We start from the raw sequence: 19,688 nt of genomic DNA, 5'->3' as shown, positions 1-19,688 counted from the left end.
AGGAGCCCAGGAGAAGATGCTTGTCAGAGCTGGTCCTTATGGAAGTACAAACTAAAAACCACAACAAAACAGGAAGACCTAACAACACCAAGTGCTGGAGAGGACATGGGGCAACAGGAACCCCTGCTCCTGTCCATTACTGGTGGGAGTGCAGAATGGGGCAGCTGCTTTGGAAGAGGGTCTGGTGGGTTCTTATCCAGTTAAACACACTCTTACTATAAGGCCAAGTAATCCCACTCTGAAAATCCCAGGTATCTACCAGGTGAAGTGAAAATTTATGTCCCCACAAAAATGTGAACATAAATGTTCATGGGAGATTTATTTATAATCACCAAAAGTGGGGTCAACCAAGATGCCATGTGCGCATTGCATGGAGAAACGGCATGGCGTGTCTGGAGAATGGACCACTGGTCAGCCACGAAAGGGGCTCACTGCCGGTTTGTGCAACAATATCAACTCTTGAACGCACTTTGCTAAGTGAAAGGAGTCAGACCCAAGAGGCTTCAGATGCTGGGATTCCATTTATAGGACCATCTGGAAAGAGACAACTAGGAAAGAGTGATTGTGGGGACTGAGGGAGGACAGAGGGCTTGGGGGCCAAGGAGCTGAGCTGAATGGGACAGTGATGGTGGGAACTGGGCTCGAGGCATGGGCGACCCCCAGGGAAGTGTGTGTCACGAAGAGTGAACTTCACGGCATCCCAACGAAACAAAAGTAAGTGGGCACGGTAGGAGCCCCAGGATGGAATGCAACATACAGGTGAATCTAACCACATCACAGATGTGAAACATGACCTCACCCACAGAAGCAGCTCAAAGGAAGCTGTAATTTGGAATGATGTTTTGATTCGATAAAAAACTATCATAAACTCTGTGCTCTGATGGTACCTTGTTGAACACATAAAGCAGCAGATGTGGATAATGGGGGCAGGTTGCCAACAAGGAGGCGAGGAGGACTAGAATAACCCTGCAGGGCAGGGGCAGGGTCAGAGGCTGCACACGGACTGGGATTTACTTTCCGGTAGACACACGCAGGTGCACGCAGGACAGGAGACGGAAAGGTACTCGCACATGGTTTGAAGCATGTATCTATGTCCCAGCACTGCTCCCTGGAAACCCCCATCGCGTGAGCACACGCAGGCCCGATCATGGTTTCTAAACACCACCGCAGACATCCGCAGATGGATCATTCCAGAGCTGGAGTGGATGGAAGATGAGATGAGCCTGGGCGTGTTGTGGAAGTAAGTGGTCACGGGAACGGGGAACAGATGAGCCATGACCAACGGGCACCAACTGAGGCAAGCCCTGAAAGAGGTCCCGCAGCCACAGCTGAACAATTTGAGCGGCGAAGAAACTCGCGTGGGATTGGGTAGAAGCCACGGCGCAGGACAATGACCCACGAATCTGCACCAACATAAATAAATGGTTGAGTAAGTAAGTAAGCGAGGAGGAAGGACAAATCCTCCTTACAGAAGAGTTCCCAATACTAAATGCAGAAGGAACCCGAGAGTAGAAAATCTCCACTAAAACTTCACAATACTTCTCCCTTAGGCAAGATGCACTGATGGGCAGCAAAATCAGAAGGCAAATGTTAAGAAGTAAGATGCTGGCAGAGCCTCAAAGCATTTCTCCCCGAATCCCAGAATGTGTATTAATTGGGGGGGTTCTGTTAACATGTGGCCACAAACGCTTTGATGCGTTTCCCTGCCGGAGGCGGCTGAATCCAGCTCCCCTGGGAGTGGGCTGGGCTTGAGAGACTGCCACGTCCACGTCGAGAGAAACCAGCCCAGACAGAGGAGGCGGAGGGAGGGGACGCAGCAGCTCCGTGCGGTGGGCCACCCCGCTCTGCATCCTGGATGCAGGAAGGGCGATGGTGGGAAAAGTGCTGGAACCCACATCAGGTCTGCACCGTTGGGTCAGTGGAAAGAGTCCAATGTCAGCATTGCAGTTTTGACAAATACGCGCATTAGCACCACGGCAGAGATCAGAAGTGACGGCTTTGGGCCAAATCCCCTACCCGCTGTTTTTATAAATACAGTTTTGTTAGAACGCAGCTACGCCCAGTCACTGACCCGTGGTCTGTGGGCGTGTTGAAGTGCAGCTTCTGCAGAGACTGTGACCCACAAAGCCTACACTGTTTACCGTGGAGACGTTTACTGATAAAGTTTGCCCACACCTGCCGTGAGTGGACATCAGGGGACATCAGGGCCGTGTTTGGGCCGGGCTCCCGGCTGTGCTGTCTGTGAACTTCCAGCCTCAGCCACAGGCGTGGTGTTGCCTTATCCACGGCTTCGACCACACACTCCAGTCGGGGCTCTGGGGTGCCCAGGGGAACAGGGGAGGGCCTCTGGCCCAATCTGTATGGTCTGCATTCACGCCAGATGTTGAGTCTTGGGCGTTCTCGCCGTGAGGATACGAGCCCTCCACAGACACCCTGGGCAAGCAGCGCCAGGGCAGACACGCTGCTGAGAAGGTGCTTGTTTAGCTAAGCTGCCCTTTCTTGTGCCGTCCCTCCTGGCCCCCAACCCAATCACGCCCTTGGCCCAGGTGGTCTTCTGGAACCTCAGTGCCCGCACCAGCCCCTCTGGTGAGGATAGGAGGTGGGTGAGGGGATGTCTTTCCCAGGCCGTCAGCGTGGGCTGGGGGCGGTGCGGGATTGGAAGTGAAAGGCCATGCAGTCGGGTCTTGGGCACGTTCTAAGACCTTCCTGAGGCTTCCTTTCAATCAGCGATGGGGGGGTGCCTCTCAGGTGAGCTCAACGAGGCAGAGAATGTTCCAGTGCTCTATAGGCGAGCCTGCTCAGCGCAGTTTCACTCTCAGCCGCCCAGCCTCCCCTCCCCTCTGTATGTGGATGGAGCCACTGTCCCGAGGATGGCCTGAAAGGTGGCCACGGACCTCGGGCCTCTGAACACCTTCCTGGTCCATCTTTTTTATCCCTCACTCGGCCCTGCATCCCTAGCAGCGGAGGCCGGACTCCAGAGCAGATGGGATTCACAATGCAGGTACCAAGGGCACCGCGTGGCAAGGCAGACAAGACTGGTAGGCTTGGTGCGCTGGCCCCCATGGCTCGTTACATCGTCACCAGTGGAGACAAAGAACGTGGCCCACCCTTTCCCGAGAGCAAGGCCAGAATCGGGAAACTGTCAATAAGCATTCTCAGCTGAGCACTGAGCGCCCAGAACCAGTTCCTCGGACTGACTTCCGTCCTCCTGCCCCGAGGTACCACCCTGTGCGGGCAGCTGCGCACTGGAAGTCAGGGGTCCCCGTGGACCCACCACCAGGATGGGCATTTGCCTGCAGCTGCAGACTCTTACGGCCCCACGAGCAGCCTTCGTGTTCAGATGCAGCAGGGATGCTGGCCTCCGTGGGTCCTCACAAGGGACCTCCCATGAGGCGAGGAAGTGAGGCTGCCATAACCCATCCCTGCCAGCCAGGGAGGCAGCCAGCCCAGCGGCAGGGACTGGAGACTGTGCAGGCCAGGCTCCGCCCACCAGCTTCCCCACTCTTTACTGCCCTACAACAATCACAAAGGGCATTTAAGACCCACTTCATGGATGACAAGACCAAGGCTTGGGGTGACCAAATCAGGGGAACCAGAATTCATGCCCACAGACATAGTCTTCTCCCATCCCTGGTTTCCCCAGTGTGAGCCTTCAAAGAATCAGTAATTCTGGAGACACCCCAAAAGAAAAGGAATTCCAGACTAAACATACTATGTGGCCCCTTTAGGAGTCACTGTGGATAGAACCGATTCAAGGCTCTGAGAAGTCCTGCAGCCAAGAATTCTTACTTCTGTTTTAGCAAGCATTTTAACTTGATTGGCCACAGAATTGCTTTTTTTAGTAACATCAATTGACACTCCATAAGACTCATGCTCCAGAACCCAACTCCATTAATCCTGTTCTAAAGCTTAATGTCAAGCAACTAAGCCAGAGACTTACCTGTTAATGCTCCATGAGTTATTGGAAGATCCAGAGTTATGGATTCCTTCTTAAATTTATATCATCATTTGGAAAAATAAGAATCGATAGAGCAAGGCATCAAGGACTTTCAAACTTCCAGGCCAGCAGAGCACATCAGAATGAATCTCCGCTCTGATGTTGACACCCTTCCTTTCTCAAAGCCTGCCTTTCTTTAATGACACTGCAGGGACCACCCTGACCCACCTACTACTTCCCTAACTGCTCCTTTAGGGGTGTGTGTGTGTATATAACTGGTCCCTAAGCAAACCAACACGAGTGTATGATTGACTCTTTATGGAAAAGTGCAGAGGGACACAAAATAAAGACAGACATCCTCCACCAGGACTCCCCCGGACATGCCCCCACGTTGGGATATGATGCTCCCAGTGGCCATTGCCATAATTCTAAATCATAAGCTTTTACTTTGGTCTTTTCATTTTCTAGATCATTTCATTGTTGATTGACTCCTGGGGACTTCTGATCCTAGCTCAGGGATGGAGAGGACAGGAAAGCCATCTCTGCCTCTCTTGCAAAAAGACAAATGCTGGAAAACGGTAATGGCCTTTACTGAATGTGCCAGAGAATGGACGTCACAAGAAAATCAAGTAACTTGAAATCTGGGAAAAGAGATGGCTGCAGGAAGAGACAGGACCCAAGCATGGCAGACACCATATAAGCTGGCTGAAATGTTTACTAGACTGTTGAGGACTGAGCAGCGCTACCATGTAAATGTGAACCCTGGGGGCTGTGAATGTACAGAGAATTTCCTTCCTCAAACCCCACCAGGAGCTTACAAGGAAGACCTGTGATTTCCTGAAAAACTTCCCATGGTCCGCCTGGAGGAAGACAATACTGGCCACTCTGAGAGTCTGCTCAGATCCATCTGTCCTACCTCCCTACAGGAAAAAAAAAAAAAAAAAAAAAAAAAAGCTTAATCTGTGGAAGGAAGAGCCAAAAAAATATATATATATATATAGTCACCAAGGCCACTGATGGAAACCCACTGCCGCTCCCAAACAAGTAAAGAGAAAAACATTAAGATGGAATCCCCAGCCTGGAGGGTGGGCAAGAACATGTGCTCCGACCAGAATTATTGCTGGGGGATGAGCAGGAGCCCATGTGCAGCCCATACCCCGGGATCTGCAGCCAGAGGGCACGGAGAGGGCAGTCATAGCCACGAAAGCCCCAAAGCCAGCCCAGTTCCTGACTGAATTCACAAACCTTCGTGCTAAAGCCCAGTGGAAGCAAAGGCGGGCTCATCTCCAAGCATAAACATATCTACCTCTGTATCTTCTAACAGAACCTGTGTCCACCTTCTAACAGAACCTGTGAGCCACACAGAAAGGCAGGATAAAGTCCACCCCCAAGAGACACAGCAGTTGTCAGAACCAGACTCAGATATAACACAGAGGGTGTAACTCCCAGTCAGGGAAATTGAAATAACTATGATTAATGTGTTCAAGGCTCTAATAGAAAAGGTACACGACATGCAAACTCAGATAGGTAATTTTGGCAGACAGCAGGAAATTCTAATTGAAATGCCAAGAATAGAAACCTCTGTCATGCAGGTGAAGAGTGCTTTTGATAGCCTCTTCAGTAGACTTGACCCAGCTGAGGAAAGAATCGGTGAACCTGAAAATATATCTATATCTACAGAAATTATCCAACTGGAAACACAAAGAGGAAAAGAAAAGGTGGGGGAGGGGAAAGACAGAACAGAGCATCCAGGAGCCGTAGGAAAACATCAAGTGGTCTAACACATGCATAATTGGAATAGCATGAGGGCAGAGAGGGTGGGCCAGAAGTATATGGGACACAATGGCCAAGAAATTTTTAATAGTGAAAGATGCAAATCACAGATTGAAGAAGCTCTGAGAACACCAAACAGGATAAACTACTCTTCTCCTCCCTCCAAATATCCAAACTTCCGAATACCAACAACAAGAAAATCTTAAAGGTAGCCCCGGTGGGAGAGAAAACATGGCACGAAGGCAAGAATCACAGCAACTTCTCATCAAGAGAGCGAGAGGATCATGGGAGATGCCTTCAAAGTGATGAAGGAAAGCCCTGTCAACTCCAAGGTCTTTGGGAAAAACTTTTCCAAAATGGTGTGCCTTTATGCAATGATTAAGGAATCTCAAACCTTACTTCAATATTTAATAATATTAATGGAGTATTGTTAATTTTTCATGTGTGGTACAGCTAATTTCTTAAGATTTTAAAATCACTATCATTAATGATTTGAAACCATTATCTTTTACAGACACATTCTCAAATGTTATGGCAGATGTTAAACAGTTTTTAGGAGGAATTGGCCAGAATTTAGGAGGAATTTAGGAGGAATTGTTGATGAAGATGGGCCCAGAGCCAGGCACTGCTAAGCCGGGGATGATTACTTACATGTTCCTTATGTGGCACTCTTCTCATTGTAAACAGCTTTGGAATTTTCAATTATAAAAATAAGTCGAGTTCATAAAACAAATGAAAGAGGACTTGAGACTTTCTCAAACAAAACCTGGGGGAATTCACTGCTGACAGACCTGTCTCCAAGAAGTGTCCAAGGAAATCTTTCAGGCGAGAGGAACAGATCAGTCAGAAACACCCATTTACAGAAACAAAGAGCATTGTTGGAAATGAAACTAATGAAGGTAAAATAAAATTATTTTCTTTCTTTAGTTTTAATTGATCTAAAATAGGGGTAAGGGGGCGCCTGATGGCTCAGTCGTTAAGCATCTGTCTTTGGCTCAGGTCATGATCCCAGGATCCTGGGATCGAGCCCCGCATCGGGCTCCCTGCTCTGCGGGAAGCCTGCTTCTCCCTCTCCCTCTGCCCCTGCTTGTGTTCCATCTCTCTGTGTGTGTCTCTCTCTGTCAAATAAATAAATAAAATCTTTTTTAAAAAATTAAAAAAAAATAAAATAGGGGTAAGGAAACTTCTTAAAGGGACAGAGAGTCAATATTTGGGGTTTGGGAACCCCTGGTTTGTGGCGACAGCTCAGCGGCAGTAAATACGGGAGCATGAAAGCAGGACCAAGGTAGGCAAAGGGCATGGCTGTGGGCCAAGGAGCCCTCGTTGGCAAAAACGGGCTGCGGACCCTTGCTCTAAAAGATAACAGTCTGAGAAAAGACAGTAACAATGTGCTGTGTGTTTACAGAATATATAAAAGTAGAACACATGACAGGAGCAGAAAAGGCGGGAGGAGGCCACTGGGAATATCTTGTTATCAGATCGTTACATCACATGGAGAGTCATATCTTTCATGTAAGGGTCGTGTGTTCGAAGGTAGACTCAAATTTCTTAAAAATGTACATTGTCAGCCCTAGGGAAACCACTAGTATTTTTTAAAGAGAAATAAAGAATAAGCCAACAGACAAGATAAAATGATATCATAAACTACATTCAATTAAATTCAGAAAAGGCAGAAAGAGAAGGGAAAACAAAGTAGAAGTGGAATGAATAGAAGAGAGCAAGATGGCAGATTTGGATCCAACCATCTCAATCATCGGTTTACATGTGAATAATCTAAACAGGGCAGTGAAAAAAACAGAGAATCAGATTGGATCTTTAAAAAAGCAAAAATGAACTATATTCTGTCTACAAGAGACCAAGTTCCAATACTAAAATATAGATACGTTAAAAGAAAAAGGATGGAGGAAGATACCATGCAGTCACTAATCGAAAGAAAGCCGAAGTAGCTGAGTTTACATCAGAGTACATTCAGAATAAGGACTATTATCAGAGGTAAAGAAGAATACAACATAATAACAAAGAGACCGACTCAAACATGTATGCGCCTAACAACACCCTCAAAATACATGAGGCAAAGCTGGTGGAGCTGGAAGGAGAAGCCCACAATTCAGGTGAGAGATGGAGGCTCCCTCTCCCCGTAATTGGTAGAACAGGCAGACGGAAGATCAGGGAGGATATATTAGGCTGAATAACGCTATCCCCCGATGAGGTCTAATTAATATTGATGGAACCCTCTTCCCAAGGGCCCGTGGAACATTCACCAAGACAGACATATTCTGGGCCATAAAACAAACCTTGACAAATTTAAAAGAATAGAAATCATATAAAATAGTCTAGCAGATCATAAAGGAAGGAAACTAGAAATCAAAGCCAGCAGGTCGACGCTGTTCTGCCGCAGAGTGGGTGTCAAGCCCCCGCCGAGAATCCGGATTCGGGCCCCAGGCTTTGAGCGGGCACAGAGCAGGACTGGGCCAGCCGCAGAGCTGGCGGCCTGATGCATGAGCCCCAAGGATGGCAGACCCTGTATGTTTGGAGGTGACAGCTGTGGACTTTGCGGATAGGCACAGCAGGAGACGCAGGTCCCAGCAAAATCCATCATAAGCTGAAGGTGGTGTGCACACCTGGGACCTCACCCAAGAAGCTTCACAAGCAAGTAGCCTGAACCTCGGGGCCCCGTCACCCTCAGCTCACTCGTATGGCCACAAAGGGAATCCCAGAGGACCATCTGAAGGAGGAGGAAGAGTCCAAAGCTTGGTTCATGGGTGGGTTGGGCTGGCGTGTGGGTACAAGCCGCCCTCCAACCTCCTCAGGGTGACCTCAAAAGACAGCGAAGAGGGAAGGCCACCCACTGGGCTGAGCTCTGGGCGGTGCACCTGTTCATCCACACTGTGTGCCAAGGGAGTTGCCCTGAGGTCAGAAGGCACACAGACCACGGGCAAGCAGAAGTGGTCTAGCCGGTTGGTCAGGAGTCTAAGTGACCAAGACTGGAAAGGATGAGAGAGTCGGGTTCATGTGGGTGGGCAAGTGGGAGAGACCGTGAAGCCTGAAGCTTGTGGTGAAGAGTGTGTCCGTGATGGAGATGCCGGAGCACGGCTGATCGGACCAGTAGTCAGCCAGCCTCGGTCACTGCCACCGCTATGCTGACTTGAGGACATCTGAATGAATGCCCACGGAGGCAGAGAAGGAGGCAACCCATGGGCCCAACAGCACAAGGTCCCACTTACCCACGCAGCTGCCCAGTTGCCTGCCCTCACCTGTCAGCAACGTATGGCTCATTCCTCGAAGGGACCAAATGACCACATGGTGGCAAATTGACCACACTGGGTCCCTTCCAGGATGGAAGGGCCTGCACTTCATTTTCAGTGGAGGAGATTCTGGATATGGGTTGGGCTTCCTACCTACCAGACCTCCACCAGGGGCACGGAGGGTGCCTGGGCGTTTGACCCACTGGCTCGGCCCCCTCACACAGTCAGGCCAGGAAGCCCGCTTTCCAGCAGGGAGGTGGGGAGCAGGCCCATGGCCACAGGGACCTCTGGCCACATCCCTCACTGACCGCCCGGAGGCCACAAGCTGACGGAGCACGGAGTCACCTGTCGGAGACGCTTCTCCAGGAGATGGGGTGCTGTGTTTGCACTACATGAGAGACCCTGGCGGGGCAGGCTTCCCTGCCTGCGCCAGGGCTGCCACCGGGCCCAGATGCCAGGGTGTTGCCGTCCAAGGTCACGGTGCCCAGGCCTCTGGGCATCTCCTGGTGCCGGCAGATCCAGCCCGGGCCAGCAGAATCCACCTGAGCAGGCACACGCTCCCTGAGTTGGAAGCAGGAGAAAGTCTCAAAGCTGTTGCCATGCAAACCCCAGGCCACTTTCATGCCAGGCAGGAAACCAAGGGCTTGATTTCTGTGCTGTGTGGTCTGAGCCACCCATCAGTCACGCCGAGGTCATGCGCTCTGATTGGGATAAATTGTTTGTGAGCATAAACAGACCTGGGAAGAGCCCTTCCTTCTGCAAGGCAATGCGCAAGGACTTCTTGGCCCCAGAACCTCGCCCCGGCCAGACCAGCGGCGTTTCGGGCACAGCTGGGGCCCTGGCAGCAGGGGATCACATTCGGGGTCTGAATTCCTGCGGCGCCTCTCAGCTCCCGGGAGCTACAGGCCTGCCTGCAGAGTCTCAGATTTCATCGTAACTGTGATACCTGCTGGGTCCCGTGTATGAGCATCGACAAAATACAGTGCCCTCTGCCCTTGGAAGGCCGTGCTCCTGTGACTCAGTCTGGAGGACCGGACCAGGGTCTGACACATGAGGGGCTGAGGGGCCAGGGAGGGGCTGGGTCCCCACCTCAGCTACAGCAGGTGGGTGTGCAGGAGTTCACATCAGGCTGGGTGAAGGCCCTCCAGTGCCCTCCCTGGGTTCCCCTCTCCATCCCCCACCCCCAGAAACCCCTGGGCCACCCCTACTCCATGCCTGAATTGTGGCCTTCACAGCTTCATCAAGGGTGAGCGGGAGGCAGCCCGCCGCCCCGTGGGAGCCCTGCGGGGTCAGCTCTCCCCGAGGCCACATCAGTGATGTCACCTTGCCAACCTGAAATTCTCCATGGTATTTGCACCGTAGCAATTGGCAAATGCTACAGATCAGAGCTTTTTCAGCCCAGGTAACTGCTTATTGAAGCTTGACCGGCTCAGGGCTGCTTCCATCTGTGAACCCCCCTGGGAGTGACCCAGAGCCAGGACATCTCTCTCTAGGGCGACCCAGGGCTGTGTGCAGGGAGGAGGCCAGGAGGAGCCCCTCACAGGGCCCCCCGGTGGCCTCCAGGGAAGCAGGGACCACCAAACCACCGGCCGCACATACACTCAGGCCCTGCCCCTTGCTGCCCTCAGCCTCCTCCGCTTGGAAGGCCCTGGCTATCCTTCAGAGCCCCAGCAGGAACCACACCTTCACGGAAGCCATCCCTGCACCCATCAGGGCTCGGTACTGCCCCCAAGCAGGGCGGGGGCCCAGGCAACTGTCCACCACCCAGGGCCCCTGAGCTCCAGACCTGGCACATGCCGGCCGCTGTATGAGGCAGAAAGGGGAAGACACTGTACTGTTCCACGGCTCCTCGGCGCTCTGTCCCTCCGGAGGCTGCACAGACCTGAGACTTGAAGGCCAAGGTCATTCCCAGGACCTTCCCTGCCAGCCCTACCAGCATGGCCAAGCCCCCCAGGGGGGGCCTGGGCCGTGGAGAGAGGCCCCGGGGACGCACAGTGTGCAGAGCTCCTGACTGAGAGAGGTCACTACACAGAAGTTTGGAAAGTCAGACCTACTATTTGGGGCAAAACTGTGGTTACCCGTGAACAGAGCTTCAATGCCCTAGAGCAAGTGTCTTAAATTTTTTGCGCTTGGTTCATGTTCTCCAGAGTCTTTGGGGATTGTCTTGAGGATCAAATGAAATAAGCCCCCGGGAGGGGCTTCTGCCCAAGCCCCCGCCCCCGGACGTGGGAACAGAGCTCCCGCCGGTTCCCGGGGATCCAGAACCCAGGCTTTGAAGTCACGACTGGTGTTTGCTCTTGAACTCACTCACTCACATGTTTGTTCTCACTGGCTTTGAGTTCTGATTAAAATGCGCTTTTTGACAATGCCAAGGCGTCTCAGCTGTGTGGGGAGTATAATGCACAGAAGGGTTGTGTCCTCGCTCGGACCAGAGAGAGGCGAGCAAGGCTGGTGATGTGGGGGCAGCTGGGATCAAAACAGGGCTGTCTCCTCAACAAGAGTGAGCGAAACTCAGCGTGGAGGGTCTGGACCCCTGTTAGAGGATCTGTGCAGCTGGGGCGGGGTCCTGGGAGGGGGCTGCCACCAGGGCCACACCCAGGCTTACTCTTGGATTTTCACTCCCCGGGGGGAAGGGCCAAGGAGCAGGTCCCAGGGGGGTAAAGCGGGAAGTGAGTGAGGGCAGGGGACAGTCGTACTTACCCAGCACCTGCTGCATCCCGGGGTCCACTCGTGCCCTTCGTGCCTGGCCCCTGGAGCCCATGCCCTCCCTCTGCAGGTGCGGCACTGGGCTCAGGGAGGCTGAGTCCTCTGAGCAGAGCCGCAGCAAAGGGGTAGGGTGTGGATTTGCTTCTGGGGCGTCTTGACCTGCACTCCATCCAAAATACCACATTGACAGCTGGGGAAACGTCCAGAGAGGCGTCGGGAATAGAGGGGGAGACCGAGCCACCAAAGGTCACCTCCCCTCTGAAGAGAGGGAGAGACCTGGGCAGCCTTCCCAGAGGGGGAGAGATAAGCGGGACCTTATCCGTGCTCCTCTGCAGAGGGACGCCACTCCCAGCGTGCAACCCTCAGCCTCCCCAGGTCCTCCTCTTGTGGGCCGCACACCCCCATCTCAGCCCTGCTCACCCTTTATGCTCTCACCCCTCCTGACTCAGGGCCTTTGCACCTGCTGTGGCCTCCACTCTATGAGCTTCCTGGGGCCTCCTAATCACCTCCGACTCTTGGTCCAGATACCCCCCAGGCCCCTCCCTAGCCTAAACCAGGATGCCTGCTTGTTCCCCTGAGAACGCCTAGCACCACAGTCCCCTGACTGGGCGGTGGACTAGCTGGGCATTAAGATGGGCAGGTACACACTCAGCCTCACCGGGAGCAGCTTGGGGTCCCGGCACACAGCCGTGTGCCCTTGGGCTACTGGCTGACCCCTCTGTGCTTGTCCCCTGGTGTGTGGGATGGATGACAAGTGCACCCAGTGAGTTCGTGTGTGTGAAGTGCTCCAGGGCCCCGTGGGGGCTGTGGCCCCGCCCTCCGTGGTTCCCTCCACCGTTGGCCTCAAGCCCTGGAGGGCAGGGTCTGGGTGGCCTCACCACCGTCCTCGGAGCCCATGCATGGTGCGTGCCATGAAGGAAGCAAAGATGCATGTGAATAATGAACACGGGCCTGGGGGCGACGGGGCAGAGGCGGGGCGGCCGGTGGAGGCGGCCAGCGCCCAGCCCCCTCCATCCCCCACCCCCGCCCCAGCACCCGGCCAGCGTCCAACACCAATAGGACATCCTGGCAAAGCCCATTGAAATTCCTCTTGCAACGTGGAGCTGCGGTGTGAAATAGTTTATTAACATCTAATTAGCCAAATGGATAAATAATCTTATGTAAGGTTAACTCTTTCCAGTGACCACAGCGCGTGAGCCTCTGAACAAGGCAGGCGAGCTGGGCCTCTGACCTAGTTTGAGCGTCTGTCCTGCCTGAACCTGGCGGGCCACCCAGTTGGCAGAGGTTCCTGAGACACACTGTCATTTTCTCTGAGATGGTGTCCGTGTGATCGGAGGGCGCGGGCATTCCGACTGACCTTGCCGGGCAGTGTCTTCCCTCCTGCCCCGGATTCACAGAGAGGACAGTCCCCGCACCAGGCCACGAGGGCCTCTTCCTCCACTTACCTGCTCAGCACAGGTGTATGCTGATCGAAGGGCCTGGGGCCAAGGAAATGCTGGTGTTCAAGACACAGGCTTTGCTTTCTAGAAGCTCCTGATCTGATGGAGGAGAGAGGCAAGTAAACAAATCATTAGGATACAGGAAAAATTGAAGAGGAGCCATCTGAGCATGGGGGTGAGAGTTTAGTCCTGTCCAAGGGCATCAGAGAGTGCCTTACAGCAGGTAGTTAAGCATTAGCAGGGTTTTGAAGGATGGATAGCAGTTTCCCAGTTGGGACCTCCAGGCACTCAAAACACTGGGACAGCAGCGCGAAGACTCAGGGGGAGACTCCCCGTGTTCTGCATATCTGTGCAAGAACGACAAGCAATGTGTCACTGTTAGCGTCCGGGGTTCCGCAGGGTCGGGGGGGTTAGGGACCAAGCTGGAGGTATGAAGGGCCAGACTCCGGAGTGCCTCACACGCCATGCAAAGGGGCTCAGCCTCGATTCTGTGGGGCTGGGGAGCAGCTGAGGACTTGGGGCAGGGACAGATGGGACGTGGCCCCAACGGGGTGAGCAGGAAGGCAGGACGCCCCACCGGGAGGCAGCTCAGACTGTCCTGCCCCAGCACGGGTCGGCCAGGCCGCTGCCCCTGGCAGGAGGCAAGAGGGGCAGATCGGGGGGCTCCCGAGGCGGAGGAGGCAGGCAGCGGCAGAGAGCGCTCGCGAGAGGGGAGGGAGCTCTCCTTGCGGCCCTCCACCAAGGGAAGCAAAGTGGGAACAGCAACGGTCCCTGCTCTGAGCACAGCGCTCTCGTGCATCCCCTCCTTCAACCCTCACAGGCTGCCATGAGGCAAGTTCGATCGGGAGCATCTGCAGAGGGTAGAGTCTCAGCCCCTAGCCCTGGACCCCCACCCAGCTTGGTTCCTCCTCTGTGCGGCCCTTCCTCCTCATTGCTTAGACTCTGCTCAGGGCTGCCTCCTCCAGGCAGCCCCCCTACCTGCTCAGGCGCCTCCCTTGAACTCCCCTGAGGGGCAGGAGGGTGCTTCTGCATCCCTGGACACAGCACACAACAGACCGGACTCAGATCCGTACACGTCTGGCGTTTGTACAGAACGTGGCAGAGTGAAAGAATGAGCCAGTCAGGACAAAGCCCACAGTTCCTGGCCTCCAGAGAGGACCATCCACCACCAACCGAAGGGCTGGTCCTGTCCTGAGCAGCCAAGACAGGTGAGCGACGCCGGCAGGCAGGCCACCAGTCCTGTGCCTCCATGTCCCAGCACGGCCCCGTCCTCTCCTGCGCACCTGCCTCCATCCTCAGCCAGGCACTGAGACCCCTGTGAGCCCCCCATCCCTTCCTGCACACCTCCGTCCACCCCCCAGATGGGCACTGAGACCCCTGTGAGCCCCCCCATCCCCTCCTGCACACCTCTGTCCACCCCCAGCCGGGCTCATAGACCCCTGTGAGCCCTCCAACCCCATCCCCTCCTGTGCACCTCCCTCTGCCCCCAGAAGGGCACTGAGACCACCGTTAGCCCCCCATCCCCTCCTGCACATTCCCTCCACCTCCAGCCGGGCACAGAGTCCCCCGTGACCACCCATCCTCAGCGAAGGTCCAGGCAAGGCCTTCTCTCCCTGGCTCTATTTTGCTTTGGCTCCAGTTTGTCCCCTCCCACACATGGGCCATCATCCAATGGGCTTAAGGTGGATTTTTTTGTTGTTGTTCTATTATGTTTTGGCAAAATGTACATTGTGATTCTCCTCTGTGCTTTTAATTTTGGTGAAGAGCCTCATTTGGTGGCTTATCCTTTTCTCTCTGCACTGAAGCCCTGGAGCTCCTCCAGTGCTGTCCGCCCACCTGCCGCCCAGCAGGCCACAGCGACTGCCCCCAGGACCTCCCCGTGATGGGTGCCCAGCAGACCTCCAAGCCCCACACCGCACAGAATGCTCAACACTCGTGCACCCAGAGGGCACATGGCTGACCCTCCAGGCCACAGCCTGCCCGCCAGCTGGGCCCCACAGCTGACACTCCAGGGCAAGCCCTTGTCTACACAGGACTTTAATTTAAACCCCCCCCCTCAGGCCTGCAGAAGGCTGGCAGTGCCCAGGTCGGGGCTTGGTAGGCTGTAGCTCCAGGCTGCTTGCCAGAGAAATGGTTTTACTCCAAACCATAACCAAAGTGAGGAGCACCAGGCGGAGCATCTCCAGGCCCCTGGAGAGCTTGTATGTGCAATGTGGGTATCACGTGTGCATGCGCGTGCATACAAGTAGGGACGATCGCGTGGGCTAGAAATGCATAGGGTGCCTTTTCCCACCTGGAAACCCACCCGCCCATCACCCATATGGCCTGAGTCGTCCACCCCTGAAGACTTGCAAGACACCAGAAGCTGGCCAGCGTGTCCACGCTGGTGCTGAGCTGTGACCCCACGGGACCCTGGGCTGATTCAGGGAACATGGAGCCCTGAGCCCACAGGCGGGGCCACTTCCTGCCTGCGTGTCCGTGAGCAGGTCCGTCACCCAGCCTGGGCCCCTGGTCCCCATCTCAGCCTCCAGCCCAGCAGAGCAGGGTTAACAATGGAAACCACCCAAAAGCCCATCCACAGGATGGATGGACAAACTGCAGCATGTCAGACAACAGAACCCTGCAGAGCCTAACCCCTGGGACACGCGAGGCCACGGGAGCATCCCGAGGTCACACATACACTGCGGCACGCATGGTGCACGCGGGTCCACCCTACAGTGGGGACGGCAGGTCAGCGCAGCTGAGGGCTGGCTGGGGAGAGAATGACCCCAGCCCCAGCGGGCTTTGGGGTGACAGGATGTGCTGTATCTTCATTGTGCTGGTGGTTACGTTATGTATGCGTCAAAACTCATCAAACTGCCGCTTGAAATGGTGCCTTTTATGGTCTGTAAATTATACCTCGACAAACTTGACTTCCCAAGCAGGAGACCCAGGATTGGCGGAAGGGCTGTAGCTGACCCATCCCTCTGCCCGAGAAGACGCCACGATGCCTCAAGTTAAGCCTCCAGAGCCTCCACCAGCGCCTGAGATCCTTCCGGGGTGACTGTGCTCTGTCCCTGCTGGGCCTGGACTCCGGGGGACTCGACCAAAGCAAGCGCCATGACACACACGCTTCACGGCCACACAGACGTCTGGGGCTGGGGGAGGCAGACAGACAGACAGACAGAGAAGGGGGAAGGACAGAGGGAAGGAGAGACAGAAGGTACTGCTGCAGGGGGAAGAGGGAGGTGGGAGGAGGAAAGGAGAGGCAGAGCAAGACGGGGATGTTCACTGTGGTGTCGTTCACAAGCCAAGATGAGGAACCTGAGTGTGCACGGACGGACGGACGGACGGACATGCGAGGAAAACGGGGCGTGTACACACACAAAGGAGCATTGTTCATCCTTAAAAAGGAAGAAAAGCCTGCCATTTGCGACAGCGCGGATGGGCCTGCAGGACATTACGTAAAGCAGAGTGAGTCAGAGACACACACCGCAGATCTCACTTCCCTGGGGGGCCAAAGACAGATGAGCCCCAGCAGCAGGGCCGGCCGCGGGGAAGGGGCCACAGTGACCGGGAGGCGCTGGTTAAGGGCACAGATTCTGTGCGTGCCAGATTCTGGTCCCCTTGCGTGCCACGTGGGGACCGCAGCAAATGGGACTGTGCGGGATGCTGGGACACGGGGACAAGGCAGACCCTAAGTGTTCTCGCCACAGACACAGAGGAAGGGAAGAGACGGGTCCCTCCACGGAGGGACAGACATGTCCATTGGTGGGATCATGGGATTATCTCACAATATATGCATGTACCAAACCTCCATGTTGTACACCTTAAATATATAATGTTTGTATTTGTCAGTTATGCCCCAGTAAAGCTGGGCGGGAGGGGAGCGGGGAGCCAGGATAGGGAGCGCAGGCAGGGAGGACTAGCCAGGAGGAAAGCACCAGCTGAGGGCAGGTGGGGAGGAGGGCCCTGCCCCGCACAACCTCTGCCCTGTAAGCAATGCAGTTAATGAGGCGCTAATTGGTTCTTTAGCGATATTTACAGTCTTCAAGGATCTATATAATCACACGGTGCAGGGCTGTTTACTTTTTTAATAATTAAGTGACACTTAATGATTCAGGAATAACCGGAAGCCGTTCCCTGAGACGTGTAACTTGATGGCACTCTAGCCATCAGCATCCCCCCAGCTTGGGGGCCCTGCTGGGGGGCCCAGGCAGGGGGACTTCCGGCTGCGTTGTGGGGCATGTCTGTGAGGCCAGGGGACGTCGGAGAAGAAATCAACCTGCAAGATCCACCTGCCCACACGCCACAGGTGAAGTCAGAAATGCCCCAAGATGCAGGGCATCAGGAGGCTCCGGAATCAGATCCCAGCCTGGCTGTCCCGAGCAGGGCCAGAGCTGTGGCCCATGTCATACCCGCCCGTTCTGGGTGCTCACACACCTGCGCCCATCGTCCCCAGTGGATACTGGGGCACGGGGAGAAGAGGTGACTTTGCCCAGAGTGACAAGGCTGGGAAGGGCGGTGCTGGGCCCCACAGCCCCCTGACCGCTGCACAGGGACACAGCTGACAGCCAGCAGACGAGGCCCCAGTGTCTGGCAAAGCCAGGGGGGCCAGCTGCAGGCATCATCCTGGTGAATTTTTAATATTTTAGTTGTTATTAATAGTTAAAATGCACTTGGTACAAAATTCAGAAGATACAAAAGTCCACAGTGAAAACGGAGCGTCCCATCCCCCTGCCACAGCCTGGGCCCCGGGACCCACGTCCCAAACGCCATCCCCTCTGCTACCTGTCAAGTGGACTGAGCCCCTCCCCACGTCTCCAGAAGGCAAACTCTAAAGATCAACTCGTGTGGGCACAAATCTGCCTGGAGCTGACGTGAGGCTGCTGGTGGGCTTTCTGAGAATTCAGAGCTCATGGGTCCCGCGTTCGCAGGAATTTGGGTGTGTTTTTGATCCCACAGCCATGTGAATACAGAACAGCCAGCCTATCCCCCTTCTCAAAGCTTGAAAATGCCGAATGCAGGCTGACCGGTCAGGGGCCGGGGGTGGGGGGTGGAGGCGACACACAGCTCATCCTCCCCGTGACCCCGGGTCTGGGGTTCCCACCAGCTCCCGGGCTCCCAGGGCAGGGCAGCTCGGGGCTGGCTGGCGTGGGCTCAAGCTCAGTCTCTGCCACGCGCCAGCCATGTGACCTCGGGCAGGTCACCTTACAGCCCCGCGGGATCATAGCTGCACCCTCTTTAGAAGGTCGCTGCCGGTTTGAGTCCGATGGTGAACTGGGTGCCTGGCCGCGTGCCCAGCCCCGCGAGAAGGCTCTGGAAGATTTCGAGAGCAGGGCAGGGGGAAGTGCTTATCTGAGTCCATCATCCCCTTGGTCATTGTCAACCAGAGGTGAGGACGAGGGGCCTGGCCCCTGCTGAGAAGGAGGAGCCACCGTCGCTCCCAGTGCAGCAGGGAGGACAGTGAGAGGCGTGCGGGCATGCTGGCGGGCCGCGGGGGGCCGGGCACAGCGCCAACCTCAGGAGAGACTCGGAGCCAGGGGGTCCCAGCCCCGTGGGCCCTCTGGTGCCCGGCGGTCTTCCTGCCTCGCCCGGAACATGATGCGCACTCCAAGCACACGGCTTAAAAAGGAGGCTGACAAGTCACAGCATGTCCGGACGGCCCCCTGCCGGGGTTCCAGGCGAGCAGGCATCTCCGGGAACACGCATGCTGGCCCATGCTTCCCAGTGGGGAGGGGACACTCGCGGGGCTCCGCGCCGGGGGACCGGCAGGGAGCTCCCACGGCAGGACCTCTGCACGGACCTGAGCCGCAGCCCCGCTGTAGCCGCTCTGCTTCCGTGAGAATCCAGGGCACACTTGTTCTTTGGAGCATGTCCCCCCAAGTCCAAATGCACGTTCAACTGTCCCCCCAACTGTGGGGAAGCTTTGGCACGAAGGGCAGGACTCGCACACGGAGCTGCCACCCGCCGCGGGATGTTGACCCCATGTCCTGGGTGAGGCGGCCGAGGCTGGTGACAGCGGTGGTGCCTGGCCCAGACCACCTGGCCCGGGTGACAGGGCTGGGATTTGAACCCGCGTCAGCGCCCCCTCCAAGAAACGTCCCCCAGCTCTGAAAGGAGCCCCCGGGGTCTGTAATCCAGGGGCAGCGGCCCCACGGCCTGGCGGGGCTCCCGTCAAAGTCAGAGACAAAACAGGCACGTGGCTCACTCCAGAGCAAACCGGGGGCTGTGGGCCCCCAGCCGCTCACCGGGACGGGCCCCGTTCATGCCCCACTGCCCACCCCCCGAAGACGCCGGCGTGCGGCCCGTGCTGCCCGAGAGCTAGCGGGTGACAAGGGAGGCAGCCAGGCCCGCCACCTGCTGCGTGGTGAGCCCCCCGCCCTGCGGCCAGGTGCTGGGGGCAAGTGGGAAGGAAGCTTCTTCCTGGAGTGGCGGGGGCACTTCCCGGGGCCGGTGGGCTGGGAGAGCTCCCGTCTCTGACTCCGGGTTGGTGGCTCTTTGCCCCGGGCCAGCACCGTGTGGCACCCCCTCATCTGGGGGAAGCCCATCTACCAGCAGCGTCGCCTGGGCCGCCAACACTCACCTGCCATCTCCACCTTCCAAAGC

This window comes from Mirounga angustirostris, unplaced genomic scaffold (genome assembly GCF_029215605.1).
Source record: "Mirounga angustirostris isolate CCGP_5_RB_7025 unplaced genomic scaffold, mMirAng1.0.hap1 SCAF_4, whole genome shotgun sequence".
NCBI classification, from domain to species: Eukaryota; Metazoa; Chordata; class Mammalia; order Carnivora; family Phocidae; genus Mirounga; species Mirounga angustirostris.
Note: the sequence above shows the minus strand (reverse complement) of the source record.